The sequence below is a fragment of the Bubalus bubalis genome, chromosome 14 (assembly GCF_019923935.1).
Source record: "Bubalus bubalis isolate 160015118507 breed Murrah chromosome 14, NDDB_SH_1, whole genome shotgun sequence".
Lineage (NCBI taxonomy): Eukaryota > Metazoa > Chordata > Mammalia > Artiodactyla > Bovidae > Bubalus > Bubalus bubalis.
The window spans coordinates 82,420,338-82,438,470 of NC_059170.1; the positions used below are offsets into that span (position 1 = coordinate 82,420,338).

The 18,133-nt window shown below is 39.0% G+C and overlaps 1 protein-coding gene across 6 annotated transcripts in view; it reads right to left on the reverse strand.

The window, feature by feature from the left end:
* Positions 1-18,133, reverse strand: part of PLCB1 (phospholipase C beta 1) — an 849,858-nt gene that overhangs the window by 476,256 nt on the left and 355,469 nt on the right. The window lies entirely within an intron of this gene.

Here is an 18,133-nt window from a genome sequence, read left to right on the forward strand (position 1 = left end):
AGTGTTTTATAGAAAAGCTTAAAGCTTTCCCCACTCAAACCAAGTAAAATATGTGAGATGGTGAGTGGGTGGAAGAGGGCAACAGTGAGGAATATTTAGAAGACTATAGAGGATTTTATATCCAGAACAAACACTAGAAGGTCAATAACAGACGTCCCTGGTGGTCCAGTGGCTGATAATCCACCTGCCAATGCAGGGGACATGGGTTTGACCCATGGTCCAGGAGGATTCCACATGCTGCAGAGCAACTGGGCCTGTGTGCAAAAATTACTGAGCCTGTGAGCCACAACAACTGAGCCCACACACCACAACTACTGAAGCCCATATGCCTAAAGCCCATGCTCTGCAACAAGAGAGGCCACCACAGTGAGAAGCCTGAGCACCTCAGTTGGAGAGCAGCCCCCCTCTCACCACAACTGGAGGGGCCCATGCTCAGTAGTGAAGATCCAGCTCAGCTAAATAAATAAATAAATTTTTTAAAAGGTCAATAAAAATAATGGTCATCAAATATGGATAACCTACATATCAAGCAGCAAACAGAGACTTTGCTCTTGTTAAAAGCAATCACTTCTTGTGGACAGAATTTTGAACTGTGCTTGGTGCAGACAGTACATTCACCTTGTGTTCTGATAAATGTTTGAGAAGAGGGACTGTTTTCAATGGAACTTGAGCAAGCAGAACAATCTCCAGGAGGCATCCGCAGGGCTGTGAGCAGGGTGTACTGGAGGTAGATGCACTGAGGGTCAGCAAGCATGTATCTAAAAATTATGCTCGAAGCCCTGAGTAAGAAGAGGATCACTTCCCAGCTCTGAGGGAAGGCCAGGAAAGTAGTTGTGGGGCCCCTTCTGATTGTTCTTGGGTGATCTCAACATGTGACTATAGCCAAGAAGTCTAGAAAATGCTGTGAATCCTGTGATTAAGAAGGATGTACTGGAAATCAGAACCCACCATGATAATGTCTCTGCTATTGCCTCATTCTAATCTTGAGTATGGAAGACAATCTCTACCACTTTTCTGTTAACAAAGAAGATCTGCACAAATAAGTCTTTTCTATCCATAGATACCAAACTGGCTTAGGAACACAATACATTAGTTCACAAACATCTTCTAAACTAAGAATTACCAATGAAATTGGCATAATATGAATGTAATTCAGTTGTCTGCTATTTACAGTCATTAAACTTGGGGAAGATATTACATAGTAAGTTGATTACATGTCTTTCACTAATTCTAGGAAATCCTATTGGTGAATGTACTCTCATTCATCACTCCAAGGTAAGTTTTAGAAACCCTGATTAAGAGTTGTACCATTCAAAGTAGTGGTTTGTGAAATAACCTTGAATATAGTGGGGGCATGTAGAAATGTTGTGACCTCCAGGGAGCATCATGGCATGCAATGGTTTCAATGATCTGAGGTCATCTGAGGTTCCTGGAACAATCTCAATAGATAATTAACATGGTCACATTTTTCATGAGCATCATGGTAGTCACATTAAAAATGTTAGTATCACACACCTATTTCATAAAAGCATACTTAACTACCATTCTCTTAATACTTGAAACCTTATACTATATAAGAGCATTTATTAGTGACCCTAAATCAAGTCTGCACACAAAATTCAAGTGACCAGAACCTGGTAACAACAATAAAGGCAGCTGCAACACATAACGGACTAGAGTCTCAAGCATCACATTACAAAGGACCAAACCACAAAAGTAAGTACTCAACGTCAATAATTTACTATATAATGATTCTCTAGGAACTATATTAATCCCTGTCCAAAGAATATGATCAAAAAGTAAAGGATGACTTCCAGACAGATGCACATTCAGATCCAATATAATTACTATGCAAATACCTTATGATAAAATTAACTTGCTTAGCCAAAACTTTTTCTTGGAGATAAGTAGACAGATTTCCTGCATAAGGGTTTTTTTTGTTCACCTTGTAGCCCACTGTTTTCCTACAAAGATGGATATGAATAAATACCACTGTCACCTCCTTCCCTTCAAACCAATCACATTCTTCAGAGATACTGCTAGACTTCAGCTTTGACACTGTCTAATGCTGAAGCTGAAGCTGAAGCTGAAGCTCCAATACTTTGGCCACCTGATGCCAACAGCTGACTCTTGGAAAAGACCTTGATGCTGGAAAAAATTGAGGGCAAGAGGAGAAAGGGGTGACAGCAGATGAGATGGTTGGGTGACATCACTGATTTGATGGACGTGAGTTTAAGCAAACTCATGGAAATAGCGATGGACTATCTCTATATGGTGTGCTGCATGCAGTTCAGGGAGTCACAACGAGACACGACTTAGTGACTGAACAACAACAACAACATCAATGTAGCCTTATGCCTCCATGTAAAATCTTGACAAGCAATTTACATTTTATCCTACATTGACTTTTAATTCTGTTGAAATAGAATCTAAACACTTCATAGAGTAGGCACCATGTTATTAGAATATTTGGTAGAGTGTCAAGCTCTATACAAACATTTCATGCATCTGAGTGATCTTTCTGGAGTGGATGACACATTATTATCACTATGTTTAAGTAAGAAGTTATTTTTGAAGGTCAGATTCTTTATCTGTAAAGGAAGAAGTTACATAAGAATCAAGAACTGCAATCTTACACGTCTTTCATCTCAGGCAGGTTACGTCAGTGAGGTCATCACTGACCAAACGGGACAAGAGGCAGTAATGGACCGTGGAAGTCAAGTTCCCATTCCACCTGAGGATGGTGGCGTCATCTAGTGCTTAAGGGTAAAAGCTTTGGACATTTCTTTGGACAAGGAAATCTCCTTCCCCTTGGAATCAGCATGTCCAGACCTATGTGGAAGGTTTCCTTTCTATACATTAAGCAAAGTACTTATAATTGTTGACAGATAAAGAAGTTGGAACACTTGAATTTATCATTAAGTTGGAAGTAGAGGGAATGAACACTTAATAAGCTAAAATGTTCATCTGCTCATTCAACAGATATTAATTGACCAGAGAAATTGAACATATAAACAGACAACGGCCAGACCATATATGACAAGACAACTCTGACCATGACCTCTGTGGTAACCAGACCATGAAGGAAAACCAAAAGCTCTGCAACAACTGGCTACAAACAACCATTATTTGGTCAATGACTTTCATCTTTCCTACTTAAGTCCCCACCATCCTTCCAACTCAGGACAACCAGAGGAAGCCAAGTATGCCTCCTCAAGCACATCAGATGCCCACTTCTAATCAGCTGAACTTCAGCTTCCCCATGCCCAAATCCTTCCAGAAAACCCTACCTGAAAACTTCTTTGTTTTACTGTAAAGGGTTCCTATTCTTCTGCCTGCCTTGGAGTCTATGCCAAATACAAGTAACTGTTGCTTACACCCTTGCCAGGTCTAAATGAATAGTCTTGTTAATTCACATTTGCATGGTCTTCATTTATTTCCACAAACACATATTTAAAACAACTTTAAAAAGTGATCCTGAAAGCGAATGAAAAGAGTGATTTTACAAAGAGGGAAGGCACTCAGAGTGACACACAGGATGGCATGCTAAGGACAGTACTGACAGGTGAGTGCATATGGAGGGTAAAAAGATGTATAGGGGTGTGTGTGTGTGTGTGTGTGTGCACGCTTGAGAGTATAAGCATGAGATGACTTTGAACAAAGAAGCCAGGAAGATCATGAAGGACTTTAATGACAAACTTGCAAGTCTGTATACATTTATCCTCTAATTATAAGAACAGTCAAAACATTTAAATAGGAACCAATGGGATTTCATTTGAATTTATAAAATGTTACTATAGCAACAGGATGGGGGATGGATGGATGGTAGGGAATCCATGAGGTGAGTATGCCTAGGAAATCATCACTGTGGTCCAGATGATAGATGCTAAAGACCTAAACATTGGCAGTAGTGATAGAAATGATACTTATGTTACAGACACACAATTGCCATGGTGCAGAGTGAACCAGAGAAAACCGAGAATTACTCCAGGTTTCTAGGCCACGTGCTCATGGAGAATAAAAACTTAGGAAGTAAATCCCAACAATAACTAAGAACATCTGCTAAGTGGTAGAGGTGGGGCACAAGGTCAAGATGATGGAAGCCTGGAAAGCTCACGTCACCCCTGAACATGCTACATCCCAGGTAGACTTAGATGCTGAATGACAATGGGCCGTGCTCTACACTTGAACTCTCTTTCCCTTTGCTGGTGGAGGTGACATATACATAAATACATGTTCTTGTATAAAAGAATAATCGGTTAAGAAATCTAATGACCTCTACCAAGTCCAAGGAAGATAATTCTGGATAAAATGCACCATATATAAAGATAGTAAGATGTTTTTCTTTCCCTTCTATGCATGTTAATTCTTTTCTTTCATATTAGAATTTATTTAATTTTCCCTGTGTGAAGTACATGCTTTTAAAAGCAGAAAAACCTATTCCTTAACTGCTACTTCAAAGTGGGTGATCAGGTAAAAAGAAAATCAACAATGCAACTTGTGAAGATAAGGCACTGGCACCAAACTAACAACACTGTCACATCCAGAAAGAAGCAAAAAATTCACCTCAAATCTTTTGCTCAAAAAGCACAGCAAAGACAGGAATCTACTTAACACTGTGAATAAGCATATTAGCCATTTTATCTCATGCCTGTATCATTTCACTTGTAAAGAACTTTTTCTGCCCTGGGGGTGCAGGTTATTCTGTAAGAAACTAAGTAAAGGCAGATACTAAAAGTTTTTTTGTTTTATGGATTTTTTGGGGGGGTCCCATGTTTCAAAGGAGAAGGATAGTATGGTAAGACATACATCAAAATCTTTCTTTCTTAAAAACAAGTCTTAATAAGCTAAGATTATGAGATAAATTCTTTATACTTTCCTCTTGGCCGCTCTTAAACCTAATCTTTGGTTCCTTCTGCATCAATCATGAAAGCAAGATCACAGTCATTGATTAAACTATAATATGTATTCCTCTAATTTACCATGCAATTTTGATTTTGATGTAAAAAGCCTTGATTTTTATGTACACATCATTTTGATTACTGTCCTGTCTTGATTACAGTCCTTGAACACAGATGAGAATTGATACTCAGCACAAGGATGAGCTTATGAAGGAAGCAGGCAATCTGCATATGCATCCATCTGCGTGACGGTGGTGAGGGGGGGCTGCCCAAGGACAAAGACCATCCACAGCCACTTCCCTCACCACTTGCTTCCCCACCACATACCACAGAGCCACAGAACCAAGAGTTATAGGTCTGAGATAAATTCAACCAGAATGCAGTCAGAGGTGGATACTGCGGGCTTAGAAATATTTATTCTCTTTGGTTTTTTCTGCCTCTTCATCTTTGTACAGAAACAAATGCTACTCTTCCAGGGTTCACTGAACTGTGTTAACAGAGCTTCCCACTGTAGAAGCTGGCTGTGTTCTGGCACATAAACCATTATTTGTTTTAGCTCAGACTCTCTTCTGTGATATTCCTGAAATATACCACCTATATGTTAATTCAACTCACATCTTCAGCATGCCAACACGTGCTTAGCACTTTTGAGAAACACCATGCTGCTGCTGCTGCTGCTAAGTCTCTTCAGTCGTGTCCTACTCTGTGCGACCCCAGAGATGGCAGCCCACCAGGCTCCCCCGTCCCTGGGATTTTCCAGGCAAGAACACTGGAGTGGGTTGCCATTTCCTTCTCCAATGCATGAAAGTGAAAAGTGAAAGTGAAGTCGCTCAGTCGTGTCTGACTCTTAGCGACCCCATGGACTGCAGCCCACCAGGCTCCTCCGTCCATGGGATTTTCCAGGCAAGAGTACTGGAGTGGGGTGCCATTGCCTTCTCCAGAGAAACACCATAAATGCTTGGAAATTGAACTTCAATTTCCAAATGAGAATCTTGATACTTGCCCAAGATAATTAACTAATAGCAGAGCTGGGGTATGAATCTAATTCCTCTCCCTAAAATTTCAATGTTTTTCCAGTAGGCTACATTGCATCTTTTTAAGTCATTTCAGCATATGTTCTCACAGGGCTAACAAATTCCCAGGAGGGCCCTACTCACCTTTTACCTTGAACTTTCGACTTTGGCAAAGACGGTTAAGAGTTAAGTGAAAATCATCTTCATAAAAGAAAATTTAAAAAGAATAATCTCTTTCTATCAGAGAATATTTATTTCCTAGCAGAGGCATAAGAAAAGAGAGTTAAAGTTAAATGGAATGATGTTTTGCAAATTAATAACCATCTGAAGTACAGTTGTTTCATGAATATTACCATTTAAGCAAAAATTCACCATAGAAATGGTTTCAAATTTTCCTAGTAGATCTCATTATACTTGGTAGAAATTATAAAAAATATGACAGAACTCTAAAACTGAGTTGCAAGGAACTTTGCAGAGGATGGCAATCCCCCCAAACATCTATATCACAGGGTTTTTTTTTAGATGAGGGAAAGAAATAAGGAAAGAAGGAAGGGAAGAAATTGCTCATAAGAAGTATAAGCTTTTTTAAAGAAGGCAAGCTCTTGCAGGTTTATAGGATGAGTCAGAAATAATCAAGTCCACTTAAAATTTGTATCTAAATACAAATGGCAATTGTTTCTTGTAACTAACTCTTTTATTTCTTATCACAAGGTTAGACTGCATTATTAAAAGGAAAATAACATTTGATATGAACACAAAAAGATATAGCTGAATACAGAATCCATGAATGAATACCGTGTTTCAAAAATGAAGACTGTGTTACCACTGATGAGAAGCAAGCTTATGGTTTCTGTATTATTGCAAAGTTTAGTATTCATCCAACTGCTGGGATAGGTCTAGAGCACGGCGGCATGAGGACCTTATCTCAGCTTGCCCTTTGGTACACATCTCCCACAGCCATCGCATCCAAATCTGTAAAGTATTTCCTTTAGGTACAAACTCTCTCTTTACAACTTAGCAGTGAAGTGATGAAGTCTAGTGTGGGGGCTTCTATTAGTTGGGGTTTATTCTAGTACCACAGTTCCTTCACAAAATGTTTGTCAACTGTCTGAGGTAGCATAGATACCAGGAACCAGTTCTTATTTTTACCCACTCCAGTATTCCTGCCTGGAGAATCCCATGGACAGAGGAGCCTGACAGTTCATGGGGTCGCAAAAGTAGGACATGAGTAGCGACTAACACTTTCACTTTCACTGAGTCATTAGTGGAGGATTAGTGGAGGATGGTAGAATTTCTCAAAGAAAATCTTCCAGCTGGATTCATTGTTGGCACACAATGTAGAATCTCTGGTGGCTGCTTTACTAAAAACAGAGTCCTTAAAAAGAAGCACGCTTTCTAAAGGCTAAGGGAAAAAAGTATGCATAATCCAGTACTCTTCTTGAAGCATAAAGCAAAGTCTCCAGATGCCAGAGGAGCAGAGACTAAAGAAAGAAAAGATGAAAAGAGTGGTACATTTGTAGAATTCTGATGTGACAAATGTGGACAAGCTTTATCACTCCAGAATTGTACTTTTTTCATGTAAGGAAAAAAAAAAAATCTAAAAATGGTCCCAATGCAATGGAAGATAACACAGAGCCCAGAAATTTAAAAGAAAATAAATGGTCCCAATGGATGCTTCTACCTGTTCATTAATTTCAGAGATTGACAAGAAATTGAAAGAAAAATATATGTGATGATTTTGTTCACTACTTTCAATAAAACTTTTTGTAGCTGTTTTAATCCATTAGATCTAAATATTAGGTTTGAAGTATGTGGAAAGAGATTTGGCATGCAATTTTTCAAAAGAAATGAGAACACAATCATTTCACCTACAATCTCTGACTCATTTAAGACCACAGGAAATAAACAACAGACACTTTCGGGAGGGGGCTGGTAGGAAGCCTAGAAAAATGATCTTGAAATATTCCTGCTAAATCATTAGGCTTTTTCAAGACTTCAAAGGGTAAAGATTCTCTTTTATTTTATTGAATAATTGAATTGCACAGAGCAAAGTTCAATATATTAACTATTATATAATTAGAGATTTGATGCCACAGAAATAATCCCCCATTAACTTAGGTTTTCTGAAGTCGACACCACGGCGCAGTGGACGTTGTAGTCCATTAGTGAGGTGGCTGTGACCAATACAGCAGTTCCATGTAATTAGGGTATGTCTTAGTTTTTCACCCAGAACAGCATCTTCACTTTGGGATGTGAGTGCAGGAAGTTTATTTGGGAGATGATCTCAGAAGTAGAAAAGAGGGCTGGGGACAATGAGATAGGGAAGGAAAAATTATTGATGAAGGATACAAGAATGAGTTTATTACCACTGTGCATTGAGGGGTGGCTCAGTCCTGCTGGTAACATTCTCAGAAACTGTGCCTAAGAAGTATTCTCTTGGGGGATAGACTGCCTGTGAGTTGACCCAAAAGACATCTCCTATCATTCCACAAGTTGAAGGCTGTCCCTCGAGGACGTTAACTTCCTTGTATTCTATGTTGCACCTGTCCACTGACTGGTCTCTGACCTCCCACATGCACTAGAGGTGAGGGGCTGGTGGCATCTGCCCCAATGTCTAGGGGCCAAGGATGAATGGTGAATCACCACCATCAGTTATAGAGATGAAGGATGAAATAGTAGTGAAATAGTGTTTGTTTAGTGTCAGTTCCATGACAGTTACAGATAATCTATACTCTGCAGTTTCCTCATCAATAAAATAGTGATAATAATAGAGTCTACAATGCACATAGAGTGCCTGATAGAGGACCTAGCATGTAGGAAGCATTCAAGGGAAATGAATTGCTTTCATTGTCCTAAAGAAATATTTCTAAACATCTTTTTTGATCACCAGAAATGCTCACCAAGCCAAGAAAATGTATCCAATTTCTTTTAGTCTTTTTACTTTAATTTTCCCTGAAGTCTATGCCACGCTCCTTTTCCCTTTAGTTGGCATTTGAAATAGCCTATTGATGGGTTATGAAATGTCACACTCCCTGGAAGTTGCTATGCTATGGAATCAGAAAAGATTAGAAAAGAAAGGGAGCTCCAAGACCAGCCCATCCAGAGGCTTGTGCCCTGCCTCTCCACAGATGAAAATTCCTTTCTTAACTAGAAGCCTGTTGACCTTAGTAATTAAGACTGATTTGGGTGAGAGCCATTTCTTTACTTTGTTTTCATCACCTCTCATACAAACAGCTAAAATCCAGACAGGGCAGCAAAGCACAGTTTGAAAAGCTAAAAATGTTCTTCCAAAAAGAAGTAGTCAGTAGAAAGGACACTCATTTTTCAAAAATGAATTACCCTTGAGATATTACATTGACATTTTCTCCAGATTTGATCAGAAATGGTAGCCATGCTATTTCCACCCGGATGATGAAACAAGTTTATATAAGAAGGGTTTTCACGGTCTGGGGGCACTGCTTGTCTTCAGCGGTGCCCTAGTACAGCGCTTACTCTGCCAGCTCAGATCTCTTCTGCTGCCTCCTAAACACAACACATCTACAGATTTGCTTGAAAGTATATTAGCCACTTTTCCACACAAAAGCTCTACTTTCATCAAAAATATGTCGTGTGTTGTGTATCTTTGAAAAGCTGTAATTATCCATTCCTAATGGTACAAACAGAAATAGACACAAGACTGATGTGTGCCACAGGTTTCCAGAGGCTGCTCCGTCGGGGTAAAAATACCAGGTGAGGCCAAAAGGAAAACATAAACACTGTGAGGTGTTTTTCCCACTCAATACATTTTTCATTCTGGTCAAGAAAAGAAATCCCTTTTCAAAGGGGTTTGTTCCAAGTCAGTGAGATATTAGCACCAAATACAATTTCTTGAAGAAGTCTGCAAAGCTGGTGAGACATAAGCCATTGTGTGCCACCCAAAGGCAAAACTGAGCAGGCAAAATCCTCTTCACAGGAAAATATAACTGGGACTGTCAGGCCTTGTTGGGACAACATGTCTCAGGACAACCGCCAAAGGGCCCATGTGAAAAAGGCAACATAAATATAAACAAAGGTTGCAGCCATTTTCCTGATATTCTGTCCAACACACTAGACTCATAAATCACAGAGTCCCAAAGGGAAATTAAAGGTCATCTTGTCACCTTTTCCTTCTGTCATGCTGCTCCCCCATGCCAGCCTTTATTACAGGTTCAGTTCAGTTCAGTAGCTCAGTCATGTCCAACTCTTTGCAACCTCATTGACTGCAGCACGCCAGGCTTCCCTGTCCATCACCAACTCCCGGAGTTTGCCCAAACTCATGTACATTGAGTCGGTGATGCCATCCAACCATCTCATCCTCTGTCATCCCCTTCTCCTCCTGCCTTCAATCTTTCCCAGCATCAGGGTCTTTTCCAATGAGTCAGTTCTTCCCATCAGGTGGCCAAAGTATTAGAGTTTCAGCTTCAGTGTCAGTCCTTCCAATGAATATTCAGGACTGATTTCCTTTAGGATGGACTGGCTGGCTCTTCCTGCAGTCTGAGGGACTCTCAAGAGCCTTCTCCAGCACCACAGTTCAAAAGCATCAATGCTTTTGGTGCTCAGATTTCTTTATAGTCCAACTCTCACATCCATACATGACTACTTGGAAAGACCACAATTTGACTAGATGGACATTTGTTGGCAAAATAATGTCTCTGCTTTTTAAAATGCTGTCGAGGTTGGTCATAGCTTTTCTTTTAAGGAACAAGTGTCTTTTAATTTCATGGCTGCAGGAACCATCTGCACTGATTTTGGAGCCCCCAAAATAAAGTCTGTCACTGTTTGCATTGTTTCCCCATCTACTTGCCATGAGGTGATGGGACTAGATGCCATGATTTTAGTTTTCTGAATGTTGAGTTTTAAGTCAACTTATTCACTCTCCTCTTTCACTTTCATCAAGAGGCTCTTTAGTTCTTATTTGCTTTCTGCCATAAGGGTGGTGTCATCTGCATATCTGAGGTTATTGATATTTCTCCCAGCAATCTTGATTCCAGCTTGTGCTTCATCCAGCCAGTATTTCTCATGATGTTCTCTGCATATAAATAAAATAAGAAGAGTGACAATATACAGCCTTTATGTACTTCTTTCCTGATTTGTACTTCTTTCCTGATTTGCTGTTCCATGTCCAGTTCTAACTGTTGCTTCTTGACCTGCATACAGATTTCTCAGGAGGCAGGTAAGGTGGTATGGTAGTCCCATCTCTTGAAGAATTTTCCACAGTTTGTTGTGATCCACACAGCCAAATCTGTCTGATTTCAGTATTGACCATCTAGTGATGTCCAGTGTAGAGTCTTCTCTTGTATTGTTGAGAGAGGGTGTTTGCTATGACCAGTGTGTTCTCTTGGTAAAACTCTGTTAGCCTTTGACCTGCTTCATTCTGTACTCCAAGGCTAAATTTGCCTGTTACTCCAGGTAGCTCTTGACTTCCTACTTTTGCATTCTAGTCCCCTATAATGAAAAGGACATCTTTTTTGGGTATTATGTCTAGAAGGTCTTGTAGGTCTTTATAGAACTGTTCAGCTTCTTCAGCATTACTGTTTGGGGCATAGACTTTGATTACTGAGATACTGAATGGTTTGCCTTGGATACAAACAGAGATCATTCTGTTGTTTTTGAGATTGCACCCAAGTACTGCATTTTGGACTCTTTTGTTGACCAAGATGGCTACTCCATTTCTTTTAAGGGATTCTTGCCCATAGTAGTAGATATAATGGTCATCTGAGTTAAATTCACCCATTAATCCATTTTAATTCACTGATTCTTAAAATTATGTTCACTCTTGCCATCTCCTATTTGACCAGTTCCAATTTGCCTTGATTCATGGACCTAACATTCCAGGTTCCTATGCAATATTGCTCTTTACAGCATCAGACTTTACTTCCATCACCCGTGACATCCACAACTGGGTATTGTTTTTGTTTTGGCTCCATCTCCTCATTCTTTCTGGAGTTATTTCTCCACTGATCTCAAGTAGCATATTGGGCACTTACCAATCTGGGGTGTTCATCTTTCCATGTCCTATCTTTATTACAGGATTTCCTGCTAAAATCATATTCCACATAGTAATTATCCAGTTTTACTGACAATGACAAAAAGGCTTTCATTAGTCTGTTTCCTGTAGGACATCAGGAAACTAGAAAGGTATTTGTGATGACAGGCAAAATGACATTCCCTGTAATTTCCACTGTGTCTTCTTCTGACTCTCTAGAACATCTTTCCTATTGAACAATCTTTCACATTTTCATAAAGCCAATGTCACTCCTCAGTATGTCTTTTCAACCAGAAACAAAACTCTCCCCAATATCCTGGACTGTTTCTCATGTAACTTGGTTTGCAGACCATCCACACCCTAGTGATTATCAGTAGTTTTCTAGGTATAATTTGTAGAGTATGTGGTCAGCACAGCTTTATGTAATTTTTTTCTCATTGAATAATCATTATGTCTTGGGATCTTCAGAGAAGAGGAATATGAGGTATCCTTCTGCCCCAAATTTCACAGCCAGTAAGTGAAGGAGCTGAGAGTAAAACCTAGGCCACTAAAATCCAGCACTCAAATTCTCTGCTTGGAACATTTGCTATACAGCTTTCTTGTTTGTTTACCTGTTCATGGGAGTGTGCCAAACTAGAAGTATGTCTCCAGCTGTGGTCTGGTTGGTACTGTGTATAGTTGGCTTTTGATTTCTTTTAATGCTGCCTAGAATGTGATGAATACTTTTATACAGCCAAACCACAGTTACCTGACACTGGATTTATGATCAAAACAATTCACTCAGTATGTTGCCAGTCATATATGCACATTGTAATTTGTGTCCAATTTCAATGCAACTCCAATTCTATATATCCAGGATTCTAGATCATTGAGACCTCTTTGAATTATCATTGAATTAACTGCATCTCCAAAATTGTGTATCACATAACATTTGAAAATAACATCTTCCATGATGGCTTCATAGACTTTCTTGGTAAAAATAATTGATCAGAAGAAGAAGGTTATATTCCTGAGATATCAGCCATCATAAACACCCATTTATTGGGGATGACTATACAAAGAGATACTAATTTACTTGGCTAAATGACCTACTCTTGCAGTCTCTTAATGCTGATCTTGTTCTTGTCTACGTATTCGCAAGCAAGGGACTTAAAAACCCCATATCAGTCAAGATTCCACCCACTCATGTGCCCCTCCCGATTTTAATCACAATATACATGAAGTGAAGAGACTTTAATGAAGGTATAGAACACAGTGTTCTAGGCAGGTTAGGACAGCCAATAAGGGAAGCTGGAATAGGCAGGATGAGCCCCTGTGGGGAGCTGGGTCTGAACAGATGGGGTGAAGTGGAAGGAGAGGTGTGATGGGAAAAGAGGGACTGTATGTGGTTAGAGCTGCAGCCATAAAAGACAGGCTGCCTTTGGGGAGATACAGGTGAGGAGATATTCCACCAGTGCCATAAATGTGGTGCTGAAGGAGAGAGGAGTAGATGATAAACACCCTGCATTTCCCTCCCCCTGCCCTCCAATAGCCTGATGGGTTTCCTCCTGGCCAAACTCAAACTTTCCCCAAGAGTCACCGTCCCAGGGCAAGCAGCTGAGTAGATAACGGGGGAGACTTGACCTCAGGGGAGGCAAAATGAGTGGGAGGAAGCAGAGTGAAAAATCAGCATCTGTCCCTTCTACAGTTTGGCTAATGGTCAAAAACTTTCTTGCCAATTTCTTTATCACATTGGTAAATGTGATTTTTAAATTGATACTGAATGACATACTCTTCCATTACCAGGTAAAAATCAGGGGTCTCACCCCATCAAGATGCAGGAACTGGCCTCTTCCATACTAGCCAACAATTCTAGAGAAAAATAGAGGCTAAGGCCAGGACCCACCATCAAGTGCCATTTGCATTAAACTTCACAATGCACTTTTAGAATCAAAATGTCAAATGCAATTTTTTCCTGTTCTCTGGAAAACAGCTTTATTGAGTCGTTTTGGGTGGTACTAATGTTCAAGAAAATAAAGATGACTCAGTAGCTATTTCATAATTAAATAGTATTATCCCAGAACGCTTGGTTTTTTATGTTTGGCTGTTTTACTAGTTTTTCTATAGCATGGCAGAAGTACTTGAATCTCCTGGGTTTCATCAATAAAACCAAGAAGAATTGAAAAGATAATATTATATCTTGATAACTGATGTCAAGAAATATCTACTGAATTAGTTGCAAAAGAAGATAATTTTGATTTGGGCTTTCACTAAACTTTTAATATAGCTATTCATTGAACTGGACTTTAATTTTTTTAAAAAATCAAGAAATTATTTAAAAATAAAGAGGAAAAATAAGTATTTAAGATACATACAGACTTCTTTAGAAAACTCTCAAAATAAAATTCAGTTATACTCATTGTGTCTTATCTTATTTTCTTCTACATGAAATCAGAACTAGAACAAAGTGTATTTCTTAAAACCAAATCTTTATTTCTTTCTACATTCATTTATCCTGATACAGTGCTTCCTTATATTAATTGTATAACAGGTAAAGATAAGGTACCTTAATGCTACTGCTCAGCTAATCCTCCTGTACTGATAATTAAGTTGGTTTAAGAAAAATTTCCTACACAAAGAGCTTCATAGTTGAGCAAGCCAAGGGGAATGGTCCTTCTTCCTAACCAGAATTTGAAGACGATCGCATCCCTCACCTCCCCTTTAGGAATTCTTACTCCCACTGGAAACATGAATATTTTCAGAGCCATCTTCTGTCCTGTTTGGTCATTGCTCATGTTTCATATCTACTTGGTTCATTAATTAGTAAGGAAACATACTTCCAAGTGTTCATGCATAACCATCTATATTTACAGAAATGTTAAGTTACTCAGCAAACCTCCAGATTAAAGAGTATTTATTATTTCCTATTTTCATGAGTTGGAATTACACTGATTAAATTCCTTACTCTGTGATCAGATTATCTTGCAACCAGTACACTGCAGGGTATCAGAAGTGTTGGTTAGAAAATGAACTCAAAGCAATTCTTTCTTATAGCCAATCTCTCTACCCTTTAGAAATTTATGTCATATTCAGGAAGTCTTTGGTTGATGGCCTTTATTATCAGGCTCTTCTGTAAGTATCCTATTATGGTCTGTAAGCTTGAAATTGATACTTTCCTATAGATTTCAACTACTACCATCTAATTCTGAATTTATTCTTTTTATTAAAGAGAATCACATGGGTAAAAATGTTTCACTCAAATTCGGAAATAACCATGCTCGAAGCCAATGAACAAATGGTGATACTGCCTTAACTGCATCATCAACAGTTAGAAACAATGACTTATCTTTGGCTTAAAATTCAACATTCAAAAAACTAAGATCATGGCATCCTGTCCCATCACTTCATGGCAAATAGATGGGGAAACATTTTCTTGGGCTCTACAAACACTGCACATGGTGACTGCAGCCATGAAATTAAAAGACACTTGCTCCTTGAAAGAAAAGCTATGAACAACCTAGACAGCATACAAAAATGCAAAGACATTACTTTGCCAACAAAAGTCCATCTAGTCACAGCTATGATTTTTCAAGTGGTCATGTTATGGATGTGAGAGTTGGACTATAAAGAAAGTCAAGTACAGAAGAATTGATGCTTTTGAACTGTGGTGTTGGAGAAGACTCTTGAGAGTCTCTTGGACTGCAAGGAGATCCAACCAGTCAATCATGAAATCAGTCCTGAATATTCATTGGAAGGACTGATACTGAGGCTGAAGCTCCAGTACTTTGGCCACCTGATGCGAAGAACTGACTCATTAGAAAAGACTGTAATGCTGGGAAAGACTGAAGGTAGGAGGAGAAGGGTATGACAGAGGATGAGATTGTTGGATGGCATCACTGATTTGACAGACATGAGTTTGAGCAAGCTCCAGGAGTTGGTGATTGACAGGGAAGCCTGGCATGCTGCAGTCCATGGGGTTGCAAGAGTTGAACACGACTGAGAGACTGAACTGAACTGTGTACAATAATAATAACTGGAACATGGTAATCAAGAGATGTAGCTATTTATTTGCAGAGATACAATCAGATTTCTTGTATCAGATGCTTTTTCTGAAAAGACTATTGAATGACAGCAAAGACTTTTGAATTTGTCCTGTTTAAAGTCTCTCTACTGTAAAATAGTGCAACTGTGCTAATTTTTTAGCTGTGTGCTAGCTCTAATACACAGACTTCCCAGATATTTGCAAACACGAGTAAGCCCTGAAGAGACAAGTATTTTACTGGTTAAAAGGGTGAGAAGAAACAACAATAGCAGTCAATTCCTGTGGAAAGTCCAGAAAACAAGTAATCTCTGGGGACGCCTTTGCTCTGAGTTCGCCTTCTCTTTTCAGTGAACCAGCTATAACTGTTAAGCAGTTTTCTTAGACAAAAAAATGTGAATAAAATAGTTCAAAGTTTTTTGAAGAATGAAAACTACAATAAAAATGATAAATTCTTATTTATCATCATCTATAACAATATTAACTATGGGATTCTCAAATGTTTAAGGCTTTCTTTCCAGCAAAATATTGGTCACCATTAAAATGATTTTCCAGCTTTAGAGATAAGTTTTCCAGTCATTGATTGATTGCTGGCTTTCAAGTACAAGGCATTTCTATCCAAATACAGCTAATTTAAATCATACCATTTCATGGTGACCTTGATGTGATCAGCTTGTATTTCAAATGCTCTAATGAAAGCTCTGAGTATGTGAAATTCTGCTTTTCAGGATCCCATTGGTTCTTTAGGACAAAATGCTTTGAAACTAACATAATCCTTTATATGAATCAGTCCTATACACTTAACAAGATAATATATATGTCCCTACAAATAAACTAGCAAATCTCTCAGTTCAGTTCAGTTCAGTCGCTCAGTCGTGTCCGACTCTTTGCGACCCCATGAATCACAGCACGCTAGGCCTCCCTGTCCATCACCAACTCCAGGAGGCCACCCCAAACCCACGTCCATCGAGTCAGTGATGCCATCCAGCCATCTCATCCTCTGTCGTCCCCTTTTCCTCCTGCCCCCAATCCCTCCCAGCATCAGAGTCTTTTCCAATGAGTCAACACTTCGCATGAGGTGCCCAAAGTACTGGAGTTTCAGCTTTAGCATCATTCCTTCCAAAGAAATCCCAGGGCTGATCTCCTTTAGAATGGACTGGTTGGATCTCCTTGCAGTCCAAGGGACTCTCAAGAGTCTTCTCCAACACCACAGTTCAAAGGCATCAATTCTTCGGCACTCAGCTTTCTTCACAGTTCAACTCTCACATCCATACATGACCACAGGAAAAACCATAGCCTTGATTAGACGAATCTTTGTTGGCAAAGTAATGTCTCTGCTTTTGAATATGCTATCTAGGTTGGTCATATCTTTCCTTCCAAGGAATAAGCGTCTTTTAATTTCATGGCTGCAGTCACCATCTGCAGTGATTTTGGAGCCCAAAAATATAAAGTCTGACACTGTTTCCACTGTTTTCCCATCTATTTCCCATGAAGTGATGGGACTGGATGCCATGATCTTAGTTTTCTGAATGTTGAGCTTTAAGCCAACTATAAAATAGAAAGTAAAGGTCATGATAGTTTCAAAAGTGAACCAGGGATGATTTAGTCAAAGTAATTTTTAAAACTTTAAGAACTTTAGTACATGATACATAAAAAAGAAAAGAAAAAATATCTAGCCAGTCAAAAGAAGTGGGGAAAGATTTAAATCAAATATAAGGCAGAATTTAGAAAACATAGTAGAAGAGGATAATATCAGAAAAGATTCAAGTCTTATTTACAGATCTCCTATCCACATATCATCTACCTAAATATCTAAATGTCATACATCCAAATATCCAAATGCCAAGTTGTGATTTTAAAGAGTAATAAAGGCCTGCTTGGGATGTGGTCTGAATAGTATGAGCCATATATGCTTTGAAAAAAAATTCTGACAGAAAATCCAGCTTCCTTGGTTAAGTATCTGAGTATTTATGTAGCACAGTTTTTCTTTTGAAATGGTAAGCTTATGTTGATTGTATTTATGTATTTAGGGAAAAATTACATCCTGCCATCTCTTGAAGGCTATAAAAGAAGAGCTTTCTGTTTTAGGTATTGTTCGGAAAGGGTCAGTAAAAGAATTCCTTGGTCATAAGAAACACACCAGTGTGCTAATGTCCACCTCAAAGCCCGACATCTCTACCACAGTTACTTCAGCCAC